Raw genomic sequence first — 13,947 nt, 5'->3', positions numbered from 1 at the left:
GACGGCCTGGTAAGATGATAAGTTAGTAAAGGCATTTGCTGTCAAATGTGGTAACTTGAGCTTAATCCCAAATGGTGGAAACAGAGCTGACTCCTGTCATATGTCCTCTGACACACACACATCTGCGCACACAAAAGAAATAAGATAGTGTTCTTTTAAAATGGTAAGAAGTAAATACATGCAACGCATATAGTCTATTTCATTAGTCTTTATGCTTTCCTACTGGGCTATTTTGTTCATAACAACTTTAAAGGGTCTTGATATTAGGTTGTCTGATGCCTCCTGCCTTATTCTTTTTGCTTGATTATTTTGGCGATTTGGAGCTTTTTAATAATTTTTTTCACTCTTATAAAAATGTCACTGAAGCTTTGACAGAGATAACACAGAATCTATTGATTATTTTTAATAGCATGAACATTTTAACACTGTTAATCTTGCTAATCCATCACCATTTGTACTCTTATTCTAAATTTCCTTCTCCAATGCTTTGTACTTCCACTGTACTGATCCACCTCCTAATTGGTTAATCTTATTTTTTTATTTTTCAAATTTTACAAATGTGTGTGTGTGTGTGTGTGTGTGTGTGTGTGTGTGTGTGTCCCATGAAGCATACATACATGGAGTACAAAGGATACCTGTTGAGAGTTGGTTCTCTCCTGCCACCTTGTGGGATCTTGGGATTGAACTCGGGTCATCAGGTCTGTGCTCAAGAGCCTCTCCCTGATGAGCCCTCTCACAAGCCAAAGATTTTAAAATGTGTGTGATGCTATTATCACCTGGATGACTTTTCTCTAATTCATGGTTTCATCCTCCAATCACAAGTACATTTCTAAAATTCTCAAACTTTGCATAAGTTTTCAAATTTCCTCTTTTTATTATTTTCTAATGGTCTGAAAATACACCTGCTATGATTTTAAGGTTTTTGAATTAGATGAGATTTGGCTTTCCCTAGAGGTTGTTCTGTGTGTGATTGAAAGGGGTGCAGTATTTTGCTGGTGTTGGATGTAGAGGTCTCTATGTATGTCTGTTTGATCCAATTGCCTTTTGGATTTGATCATTTGTGCTGTTCCTTAATGACTTTATGTCTGAATAATATTTACATTGTTGACAGTGTGGTATTAAGCTTCTTTACAACATCTGCATTCTACATTTTCTTTCCTCTATTAACATCACTTTATATTTATTTATATACAATTGGTTGTTATATCATCTTTATGACTTTACCCCATTGTTGCCACACAATGATTTTTTTTATTATCTCTCTGGGTTGTTTATCCTTAAAGCTACTGGCAAATTCCTCAGCAGAAACTTTGCACATTACAAAGATAATGGTGTGATATATTTGAAGAAATGGAGTAAAAGATGCCAACTAAAAGTGCCAGACCTAACCAAAACTGTCCTTCAGAACTGAAGGACAGATAAGAACTTTCAAAGATGGATAAAATGGGAGGGAGTTTTACTAGTAGACAAACAGTCACGTTCAGAATTCTTGGCTACTGAAAGCTGATGAAAAGGTCATTTTGCCTCCAGTATGAACATTAAAGGGAAAGTATTAACAATAACTATAGCTACAATAATTGGTTGACGGATATGTAATATAGGGAAGATGTGAGTGGTAACATTAATAACTAAATATGGGGTGGGAGAAAGTGAGGCCTTATGCATAGATTCTGAGGTAGGCCAGCAGGCAGGGATTGCTGCTGAGGTTCTTTAGCTGGCCCAGTGCCAACCCCACAGGTAGGTATAAAGGTCTGGAGCTTGAATCCATGGCCTTCTGCCCGGATCCACTGAGGCAAGGATGGTACATACATCCTGGAGGGTACACGTAAGGGCCCTATGAGCAGTAGTCTAGGCCAAGGGTCTGGCCTGAAGCCTTGAGCACACTGGAATCTAGATCTACAGGAGTGAATTCAGTTAACACAATATTTAAGAGTCTGTGTCCTCTCCTTTCTACTCATTTCCCTGGTTGCTCTCCTTCTTCCTCGTTACATCCTCATAACTACCTTTGGATCTTTTATTCACACACTAATTAGACAATGATTTATGGATCAACTGTGGCATCGCAGGCATTCTGCTTACTGTAAGAGATGGAATATGGCTGTCTTCATGGACATGGGGTCTACCTAAGGCCGTGAGAAATGGAGCAGTAAATATGCGTCCTGCACCTAGAGGCAGAAGAAATAAAGACTGAATCATGGAGCTGTTGTGCGAAGTAGTCTGCGGGAAGGTCATCTTTTAATAAGAGTCCTGAAAGGTGGGGATCTAGAAAAGGATCTAAAGGAACTATCCTTCTAAGAAGAAAACACAATTAGGACCTCAGGTTAAGGATTCGGCAGGGTCAGGACCAAGGTAAGTGTCTCAAGACTAATCCCAATTCAATGGGGAACTATGGGGAGGTTAGGAAGAAGTAGGTAATCTGGTTCAAATTCTTCTTTTCATAGATTTCACTAAATTCCATGTGCAGTACAGACTTCAGAGCATGCTGGAGGAAAAGAAGATGGCATACACGCCACACTGCTTATTTCCACAGAGCGGAATTACCACTGTTCTATATGAAGAAGCAGGAAAGATCCCCCCACAGCCCTCCTTCTCAAGTCTGGTCACTGGGGATTTCAGAAAAAGAATGTCAGCTTAAGGGTGAAGGGGAAATGTGAAAAGGAGAAGGTGCTTTCCTAATGCCGTGTCCAAAGTTTTGCTAGTGTGAGGTTGTGGTCAGTAAGCAATAATATAATTCAAAAACAGCAGGCTATTTTTTTTTTTATGTGAGAAGATACTGGTAATGAGTGGATTATCTTGTGCCTACCTGAGATTCCAAAGAGGTCTTAATCTGTAAAGAAAGGAATTCACCCGGGCCCTTATAGAATAGAATAGGCCCTTAAAGCATGAAGATGCAGCCATATGCTCATTTCCCATGGGACCTGGGTGCCCATAGATAAGGAGGCATAATCTTTTTGTGAACCCTACCTTAAGACTCACTTTAGAATCAGTGGTAGTCTACGAGGCCCTTTCCTCCTGTTAAAATGGCTCCACAGAGTCTGCAAGCAGAAGTTCTGGGAATAGTTCAAAATCAAGTCTAGACAGAAGCCACACACTGATGTCCACTACTTTTCAGGTGCCTCCCCCAAATGTCAACGGCCAGCTGGCCAGCCTACCTACCAGGGCCATTTCTCCTCCTGCTTCAGATGCATCACTGCCTGCCTGGCACATGAACCTGCCCCAGGGACAGTCTGATTCCTGGGTCTCCCGCTTCATCTGTCATTCTCAAGCTCCAGTGTGTTTGTATTTTCCCAAAGCCTTTATGGCAGAATAAAGTCAGTCAGATAAAACACGGTCATGCAGTTATCGGGCCACAGGCTGTTTGTCCCAGCCTAAGTGACTTTGACACACAGGGAGCAGAGGAGCAGAGACATCCCAGTTGAGAGGCAGCTACAGTTAAGGTTTCAGAAACACCAGGGGACACTGCTACACCCAGCTGCACTCAGAAGGGTAACTGGGCTCTTCTTAAACTCCTTGGCACATCTCTCACCCCTGGACTCCACCTGAAGCACTGAACCCTTCTTATCTTCCTCATAGACATATAAGCTCAGCACACCTAACTGCCTAAGGCCCCTGCCTGGATACTGCTGGCTACCACCCACACAGTAAACCTTGCTGCTTTCTATAACACCAGTACAAAGAAGCCTATGCGTGTGCCTTAAAGCACAAAAAGGAGAATGCCATTTGCTATTGTCTCACTTGAATTTCTCTAAAGAGTACTAGAAATGCAGTTCGTTTTGCAGCAATTGCTTCCTGGTGCTCATTTCCTATATAGCCTTAAGACACTGTGCAGCCCATGTGCAGGGCAGGTTGATTACCCAGAAAGGCAGAAATGCAGCAGATTAGGCAGAATCATGGGTCTTGGTAGGTAGAGTGGATCGCTGGCCACTGCAACTTGAGAGGGAGTGTGTGGGAAGGAGCAGCTAGCAGGGTGTGCTTCTGTCCTGACAGCATGACCTTGAAACCTCATGGAGAATCTGACAGTTCTCACAAGAAAACAAATGTGGCATTAGTTTTGACATGTGCCAGTCTAGTTGGACTCGTTTTTATGGCACCACACTGTCCTCTGATGCTCAGCTCTTTATTAGGTGAGGGCATGAAGAGCCATCAGTGCAAGGAAAGCCATTGGCTTTGAAACTGACAACCATTATTTTCCACCCTAGCTATGCCACTGAAGCCACTGAAGCCACAGAAGCCACAATGGAGATGCCAGATAGAAACTGATGAGTGCTGCACTGCCAGCACAGTTCCTTCAGTGGTCCCAACTCTGGGCACTCTTGCTCATTTCCATCCAAATTCTTGGCTGCTTCTTTTGGTGCCCTTTGGTGACTCTCCTTTCTCTTTGCAAATGCAAAGGTCATAGATTATTCTACAAGTTAGTCCTAGAGCTCAGTCCCTTTCCTTCAGAGAGCCCCCACTTTCATCTCACTAATCTAGACTAGTCCCTAAAGAACCAAAAGATCTTGGGAAAACAAATATGCACTTGAGGCTCTGTTTGCTTTTCTCGAAATCTGAACCATTCCATCTCCCAAACTATCTCCCATTCCCTGTGTAACCCATCTCACTCAATAACATCATAGTCAACCGAGCTGTGACGCCAAAGACACCACAGGCATTTTCAATTCCATTTTCTCTTTCTTTGCCACTTTCTGAAGCCATTAATGAGTTCTGCAGTTCTAGTTCACAAACACACTTGGTATATCTACTTGTCTTCAAGTCCCTCACTGTTGCCACTGTAGAAGCCATGCTCATCAGAGCCTCTTGCTCTGACTGCTGAAGTACTCTCCTACCTGACTCCAGCCCCTAGACCTGTGCTACCAGCACACTGTTCAAAACTCTGAGGCCTCTGCAATTCGTGAGTCAGATTGCATCACATAGATGCTATGCTTTTCCTGAGAACTTCCCACTTTATTTAGACATTGATTCATGTGATCACCCAAGACTTATAACCTTCTCTATTATTGAACATTTGTGGGGCCCCTTCAAGTTCATCCCAGTGTTACTGGCTATACATTGACTTTCCTGATTGTTCTTCAACCTTCAATGTCCTTCCCATTGGCTTGGAAGTTTCTGACATTTCTTTCTTAAAATAACTTTTTATCAGTATGAATGAATATTAATTATATATAATGAATCTCATTGTGACATGTATATGATATAATGTGATCATATTTATTGCCACTACCCTCTTTTGTCCTCCTTCCACTCCTGCTTATCCCATTCCTCTGCCTAAATAGTTCCCTTATTTTTATGCTTTAAAAGACCTAGTACAGGACTCATGCATAAGGAATCCTGAATTTATGGAATGCGGTGGACTTAGAATTGTAGGTACCATCCTGGGTGACCTCTTTGACCAAGATTTCTATTTTGAGAACGGATACTTATTTTCCTGGTTGACACCCAAATTTTCCATTGAGTGGCTCAGACTTGCTAATAAATCTGAAATCCCATGTTGAATCAAGCTTAGGCACATAACAGAATGCCCTCTGTAAAGCAGATGCTGAACCTTTAATAAGCTTTGTATAATGCAGCACCTAAGAAGAATTCACTGTGAATATGCTCCACTATTACCATGAAGCTCTGAATATTAAATGTTTGTCTCTCTATACTATAGTGCATTGGCTTTTATGTTCTTTTGTGCATGTGTGTCTGTCTACATGTTCTTGTACAGCATGTATGCTTCAGGATGAACTTACATGTGTGTGAGACCAAGAGGTCAACATCAGATGGCTTTGTCAATCTCTCCTCTTATTTTTGAGACAGTCTTTTACTTTTGCAAAATCTTTTATAAGGAAAAACAAAAAAGGAAAAGTTTTTTTCACAACAGCATTAAGATTCTGATATGGTGAGGGAGACGTGAAGAATTAATATTTAATTGTTCCTAATACCAACATTTACTTAAATCCTTACCCACACCCTTGGTCTAGGATGACCACACCAAGACAAGTCACCCTGGCCTTTGGCGCCCATTCATTAGTGAAGGGAAGTGCTTACGTCGTCTCAGCCTAGGGATGATATAATGACTGCCTTTCCTCCCAACAGGTCCCACCCCTTCTCAGGAAGACATCAGGGGTCAGCACAAGTACAAACTCCCATTTGATGAGTCACTTTGGGAGAAAGCCAATCCCAGCATAAAGACTGTCTCCAAGGAATTGGTAAAAGGAAATGGTACCTTTCCTCTTGTGGACTGGGATCTAATCTAAGCCTGGTCTGATGCCATGGAAACCACCTGGTCTGTCTGGCATGGAATCCAGGGAAAGGCAGAACAGTATCCTCCAAGAGGAAGCTGCCTAGGCTTTCCTCTCAGTAGGGTTCTTGGAGAATCATCACTGCCAGATTTCTGAACTCAGGTGAAGCCAGGGTCATGAATGGGGCATGTTTGCTTTCTTATTATTGTTAACTTTTTATTCTTTTAAGGCATCCAGCCATAGTAAAAAAAAAATGTACTTTTGGGGAGTCAGTAGAGAGATGAAGCTCACAAGTCTTTGGTTTTCTCTAGCCCAATGTTTCTGCTATGGCGCCATTGGTTAGCCAACGCCCACATGTCCTACCTATCCTAATCTTAACTGTCATTGCTGTCATCCTCAGCAACATCAAAACCAGTAACACCAACATTTCAACTACCATCTGGTTACCACAACTCACAGTAGACACATTTCAAATGACTTACGATGAACAAGGCACTTTGATGTTCAATTTTTAACTAACTTATATACCAAAATCCATTATCTTTTTTTTTTTAAGGTGAAATACTCAGGTTCAGAGAAGCCAGATAACCTGTCTTGTAAGTAGCAGAGATTTTCAGGGCTTGCCTCATCCTGAGCCTGTGCTCTCATTACATCAAATGGAAGTTTTCTCCTGGGAGGAAAAGGAGAGTTAATATCACCAAACAAACAACCTCAAGCAAAAAGCGTTGTTTGCTCTCTCCCACCTTCCACATTCAAGTACTTCTGCTTAGTTGTCACTCGGCAACTCCAGTGCATTCTTCAGGGTAAGCCGCCCTCCCCTTCCCTCACAGAGCTCTCACTGTCTTACCTACTTCCACCAAGCATGCAGTGGTTGGCATGTTGACTCTGTTCCAAACTGCTCTAGTCTTTTGTGGCCTCAGCAGGTCACCCACTGTGACTTCTGCTTGAAAAGTAAAAGCAAAACAAAAGAAAATTTCGTTTCACAGAGTCCCATCCTCTAACATCCATCCCTGAAGGGAAGGTGGCCAAATCTTACCACACAGGGATTCAACCTAACCAACCAGTATTTTCCAACCTCATGATAACACTAAAGTGAGTCCATGGAGCATAGTCACAAACAAATGCCCCATCCTTCTCCCCAGAGACCCAGAAGCATATTTTCCCTTGTCTAAAGGTCATGAAATAAAATGTAAAACAAACAAACATGCAAAAATCACTGATGAGTTTAAAAGCCTAGAAGGAAAATTTCCATCATGAACTACAAAGAGTTAATAATGTCACTGCACACTGGGACAGGGAGACAGGCAGTTAGAGATTCTTAAGCCATTTTTCTGACCAGGTCAACAACTGACGAGCACCAGGTAGGTAATAGTCTCCTGTTGCTGGCTTGGAAATTTTTTTCCAGTGGGTTTGTCAAGTATAAACACCTTGGAAAGAGTCTGATCCAAGTAAAAGTAACAAATGTCAGGAGAGCTGAACATAAATCTTCCACAGGGTGGGGATTCCCTGACAGTCAGGTTTCTTATTCACTTGGATCTTAATAGAGAATGTGAAAACCTAGTCTGATTTTATGAGCAATGATCCTAAAATTCCTTTTTCTGGAACAAACTTGACATTGCAGACCAAGTCTGTTATTTAATATCCTGGCAACTGACTTGCTGGTTTGCTGAGGACCACCTCTGGGTGCTAGTTTAGTTCCTTGGGATGCTTTCTGAAGACTGGAGACAAGCTTAGTCTGTCTGTTCTTTCATGCGAAAAGAAAGGATCATTTCAACTGCTTAAGCCTGTAGTAACATACAGGGGAAGTTGAGTCACACTTCCTATGAAAATACAGCATTCATCCTTTGAAATGTTTTTCACTTTAAACATTAAAACTAGAAAAATAAATTCTACAAAAGATCACTTAAATATAGAAGTTCAAATTCATTGATTACACCACTAACATTTAATAAGACTGCAGTTTGTATTAAACACTTTGAGTGTGTAGTCTCACTGAGATGTAACAACATTACTTTGCCATGCATAGTTAGCCCTATACTGCAAAAACAACTAAAGAGAAGAAACATGTATAACATGACACAACATATGTGTGAGAATGAAAATCTGAGCCCATACTGTCAGCTTCCACGTGATGCCACTGATAGGTCAAATTAAACAAACACTGAGAGTCCCGAGTAAATTCTGCTTCCATGTTCTGCAAACACTGGAGATCCTCGAATGCATAGCAACAGACAGCAGCTGGGTTTCTGTGCTAAGCCAGGGGCATCATTCTGCTTCTTATTCTGCAAACATTCCAGAAGGGTCTTCCTCTCGCGCTGCTCATCAGCTAGACAGACCCCTGATTAACAAGCCCATGTCACTAAGAAGAAATACAAACTCCTGTGAGGAACACTGAGTTCTTCCTGGCTTCCTGTTTGTTCTTCCTTTAGTTAGGGAGCACATCTGAACCATGAAGGAGAAAGTCAGAGAGGGCAATACAAAGGTGAATCTCAGACCTGCAGCACTACACTCGGCCATCAGAGGCAAGGGCAGGGTAGCATGAAGTCTTTAAAGGAGAAATAAGGAACTTTGGAATGGTCTTTTTGCTTTTGTGTGTCTCTGTGTTGCTATTTGTGGTATGTGAGATCCCAGTGTAAGGTCAAAGTCTGGCGTTTCTGGATAGCCTCTGAGCGTAGTATAAAATAATGGACTTCCTTCTTCACCTAGGTTCCCTCTTTGCCTGATGGAGAGCCCTAGATCCCATAAGAATGCCACATAGCTTACTGCACGTACTGTCCTTGGCTGGTGCCATAGTTTGAGCAGGACCCCTGCGCCCAGATTTGCCCATCATAATGTTCTTCTTGTAGGTTTCTAGAACCCTCTGGATCCTTCTATTTCCCCATTCTCCCATGCTTCTCTCACCTAAAGTCCCAATGGGATGTCCTCCCTTCTGTCCCACTTTCCTGGTAAGTGAAGATATTCATGATGCCCCATATTTGACCACGTCCCCTGGATGCGGAGCCCTGATGGCACTCAGAGGAAGGATAGCAGGCTACCAAGAAGAGACTTGATACCCTATGAGCACATACAGGGGGAGGAGGTCCCCTCAGTCACAGTCATAGGGGAAGGGAGTAGAGGGAAAGCGGAAGGGAGGGAAGAATGGGAGGATACAAGGGATGAGATAACAATTGAGATGTAATATGAATAAATTAATAAAATATTAAAAAAGAATGTCACATAGCACTTGGAGAAGATTATAGGTCTGACCCTTTCCTCATAAAAATCTGTTCAGCAAGCACCTGGGGATTCCTGGAGATAACCATCCTATGCTAATAAGACGTCTTGGTGTCTTGACTTTCAACCAATGACCTTTGAACTATACCTGGAGATTCTCATCCACCCATAGAATAATTAAGTACTGCCTTTCCTTCTTATAATAGGCCTGTTTTGTTGCATGTAGTTTAAGTATCCCTGACACCTCAACCGCAGTGAATGAAACACATTCACCTTTGAAACCCCTCCCAGTGACCAAGGTTTATAATGTCCCTGAGTCACAAAAATAAAAATTTGTTTGCTTTATCACTCCACTCCTATACCACAACCCTCTGAGACTCAGTTATTCTGGGGAAGAATTGCTGCTGGGTGCTCAGAGTTTGACTGCTGGGCAGGAATCAGTGATGGCGAAGCTGACCTGGCAGCTGCTGAAGCCTACCTACTCCGTGGAAGTAAGATTGATGCTGAGCATCGACAAAGCACTCGCCAGGCATGCATCTCACCAGACCTGCCTTCCAGCTGGGTTTGGACATCTACCTGCTTCCTCTGCCACGCTTAGCTTCTGTTCCTTCTGTTCCCATATGAAAGAAAACTGCCGGGACCAGCTTGCCAGGTGCGAAATTAAGGCCAACACCGGACAATGAATGACTCTCATGGTGTTGCTGTGGTTTAAGACAGTTTTACTATATTTTAGGTTAGCCTGGAACTTAAGTACATAGCAAAGTCTAGCCTCAAATATGGCAATCCTCCTGCCTCCATCTTAACTGCTGTAATTATACAGGGGAACCACTATAGTTAGCAATCAAAACACTTTCTTAACTAGATTAAGAAACACATAGTCATATGCCCAATTATTTAAGCTCCTAAACCACAGGGACTTAATTACACTAAGAAATAATTGGAGGCAATAATATTGTGCCCATTATACCATCACCTGGTGTCTGGTATGCATAGAGATACCCTTCTTTGTGGAAGATCTGGTGTAGTGTATTTTCTTGTCTACATCAAAGGTATTTTTCCATGTCTAAGATATTGTCAAAAAGGAAAATAGGAAGTAAGCCACGATGTGATAAAGACAGTTTGGGTCCATTTGGACAACAGTTAGAGCCAATATTGATTTACTTATAAGACAAAACACTCATCATTTCTCTGTAATTGTTTGTGCATTTTCACCATGATAGTCCTAAACGCTACATTAAATTAGGATATGTTCCAGTTCTTAGCATTCTTTTTGTTCTGTTGCTCCTGCTAAAGTCTACCTTCCCTGAAAAGGAAGTGACAGCTTCACAGTCCTTCTATCAACAGAACTCCATCTGGACTCTTCTCAGCACCACCCAGTATAGTTGAGGCCAGTGTCAACTTCACACAGGGAAGGATTCCACGAACTCAAGACCTGGAAGTGAGATCTAGGATTATCTTGCAGACTGCTGCTTTACTTGGCCTACAACATTAAGAAAGGATCCAACAATTGTCCTCTCTGGTATCAAGGAGCAGGTCACCTATACAACCTAACCAAAGCAACAACAGAGGAGTTATATGCAATAGGATTGCTTTCCTTCAGATACTCTATAATTCCACATATCATAAATGAATCATGAAAAGAAGTGGTGAGTTCAACATGAATATTTCACTAAAATCTCTATAAACAAGTGGACTTTTATTTAGCTGGTGAAATGAAACACACACACACACACACACACACATACGGGGAGATAGACAGAGAGGGAGAGAAAAAGAGAGAGAGAGACAGACAGACAGAGAGACAGACAGACAGAGAGACAGAGACAGAGAGAGATGGAAAGAGAGATTCTTATTATTTCATTCTGGGATACAAGTGGCTTTAGCACTTGGAGAATTATAGGAAAATATTGCAGAGCTGTAACCACAACAGTGGTAGATTATAGGTTAAAAGCAACTGATTCTTTGGGTGATGGATCAAAAGAAGAGGTAAATTATGGGTAATTCAACTTTTCTGAGAATACAGGAGATCATGTCACTATCTGTAATAAAGTGGGCACACTACAAATGAAAATACTTCACAGAAAGATAAAAATTTCATAATGTAGAATGAAATGTGGAAGGGAGAAAGATGTTTTATTACTCTTTGGAATCTTGTTTTTATACCCCTCATTGATGAGGCATTAATCTGTGCAACTTGAGTTAATAATAATTCTTCATACTTTCCTGGGAACAAAGAATTATGGGACATTCTTTATGAAGGAAATTCTGTTGCAGCATTGACATTTAGAAGTCATTTATCACCAATACAAAGCAAGTAATTATAACACAGATGGGAAATGTGTATAAGCAATAAGTACTATATAATAAGAAAAAAAATAAATATGTATCTATTGAAATCATTTCATGAATCATGACTGGACTCTAATTCAAACAAGTCAACCTACACAATGTCATGTTGAAAATAATTAAAACAATTTTATAATGTTCTTGTGAAATATTAAAGGGTTGACTTTGCATAAAATGTGTATATTCTTGATATAATCAGTGTATACTGTAGTATTTATGGAATTAATGTCATTGTTTCTTGATTAACTTTTTTTTTTTGGTCTTTTGAGACAGGGTTTCTCTGTGTAGCCTTGGCTGTCCTGGACTCGCTCTGTAGACCAGGCTGGCCTCGAACTCACAGTGATCCACCTGCCTCTGCCTCCCGAGTGCTGGGATTAAAGGCGTGCGCCACCACGCCCGGCTTTAACTTTTGAATAGTAAAGGAAAAGGTAAAAAGATAAGCAAATTATCCATAAATAAATATTAAATCTAGTTAGCACACAAAGTTAATTATACCATTCTCTTTAATTTCATATATCTTTTAGAACTGTGTTTCATTTTAAGTTATAACAAATAAATGGCAAAGCAGAGTACAGTATAAGATGGGAGTCATCAACAAATGGGAAGATTTCAGTAGTTGTTGCAAAAAAGTAAAGTAACTGTTAACCAAAAAATGTCAAAGTCTCATTCTCATCTCAGCTATCTGTCTTGGGTAGTGGGTTGTACGCCTTTGAAAATTGTGTTGATCTTCTTGGAGACCAAAACATGGAGCTGAAAACCAAGGAGCAGTCTGTAAATTCTGCAGCAGTAGTTCACTGGGACATTTTCCACACACATCTCTGTATAAAGTGAATTCAACATGGTATCTACTTTCCACCATTCTTTCCTCTTTAAACACATGAAACAGAATATCACACACACACACACACACACACACACACACACACACACACACACACAAAATAGGGCATCTAAGGTAGGCACTGTTACTCAAGAGCAAGTTACTCCAGAATGTAGCACCTGGAAACTTCTGGTGTTATAATAAATAGTTCCCACCATGTGCACTCTAAAATAATTTCTATGTGACAATCATCCCTGCATACAAAGGAGCACTACATAGGTCACCACCACTACACTCCAAAAATTATTGTACACTCTGAGAAAATCCATAGTGTGTTAAAAATAAACAGAACAGAAATGACCGCAGAAGACAGAGAAATCATTAGGAAGAAAATGTTTTTAAAGAGCAAAAAGAGGTATGCAAAATAAGACAGTATCTATAAAACAAAATAGAATTCCATTAAAAAGAATACATAAAAGGTAAGATAAAAACTGTTGGAAATTGACATTCAGTCCTAATTCTTATTCTGTGTCATCTGTGAGGGAAAATAATGAGGACGAGGAGGAAGATGAGGAAAAGAAAGAAGGGGGAGAGGGAAAGTGAAATGAGAGAAATAGAAAGGAATTAAGAAAATATGAAACATTCATCTGGAATGAAAGGAAGCTAGGTATTTTTCATAACTACACAGTGAACTAAATGAGTAACACAGGAAATGTGACATTTGAGTGACTGTATGCGTTGTTAACTTGACAGGATATAGAATTACCTTGGAGAAAATTTTCCTGAAAGACAATGTTAGACTGGATTAGTTGAAGTAGAAATACACCATAAATCTGATGGACACCATCCCATAGGATGGGATCCTGGCCTTTATATAAAAGAGAAAGTGAAATATTTTATAGAATGGTAATGAGAAGGTTTAAATGTTGATAAAATATTTCTAAATGTACATACTCATTACTACATAAATGTTCTTCACTGCATTATTGAATGATCTAGAATAGCTCTTAGGAAGTGATTATCACTATGCAATTAAAATCAGACATTTGGTAGTTAGTTGAGGGATATCTTATCATGTGTCTTAGATGCACATGGAAATTCCAGTAAATATATAGACACAGACATTAGAGTATGAAAGCTATTTTGGAAGCTCTTTCTTCATTGTTCATTGCACTGAGTCTAAAGATCACTTAATATTTTCATTTTACACATTTCAGGAGAAACTGTTCATGTGAGGAGTTCCTTCAAATAGAGAAAGTTTTAGTAAAGTTAGAAAAAGTATGAAGCTGTACTATAGAGCAATAGTAATTAAAACAGCAGGGTACTGGCATAGTAGTAGGATGG

The sequence above is a fragment of the Acomys minous genome (genome assembly GCF_964271855.1).
Source record: "Acomys minous genome assembly, chromosome: 9".
Lineage (NCBI taxonomy): Eukaryota > Metazoa > Chordata > Mammalia > Rodentia > Muridae > Acomys > Acomys minous.
The sequence above is the reverse complement of the archived record's forward strand: the minus strand, read 5'-3'. Positions refer to the sequence as shown.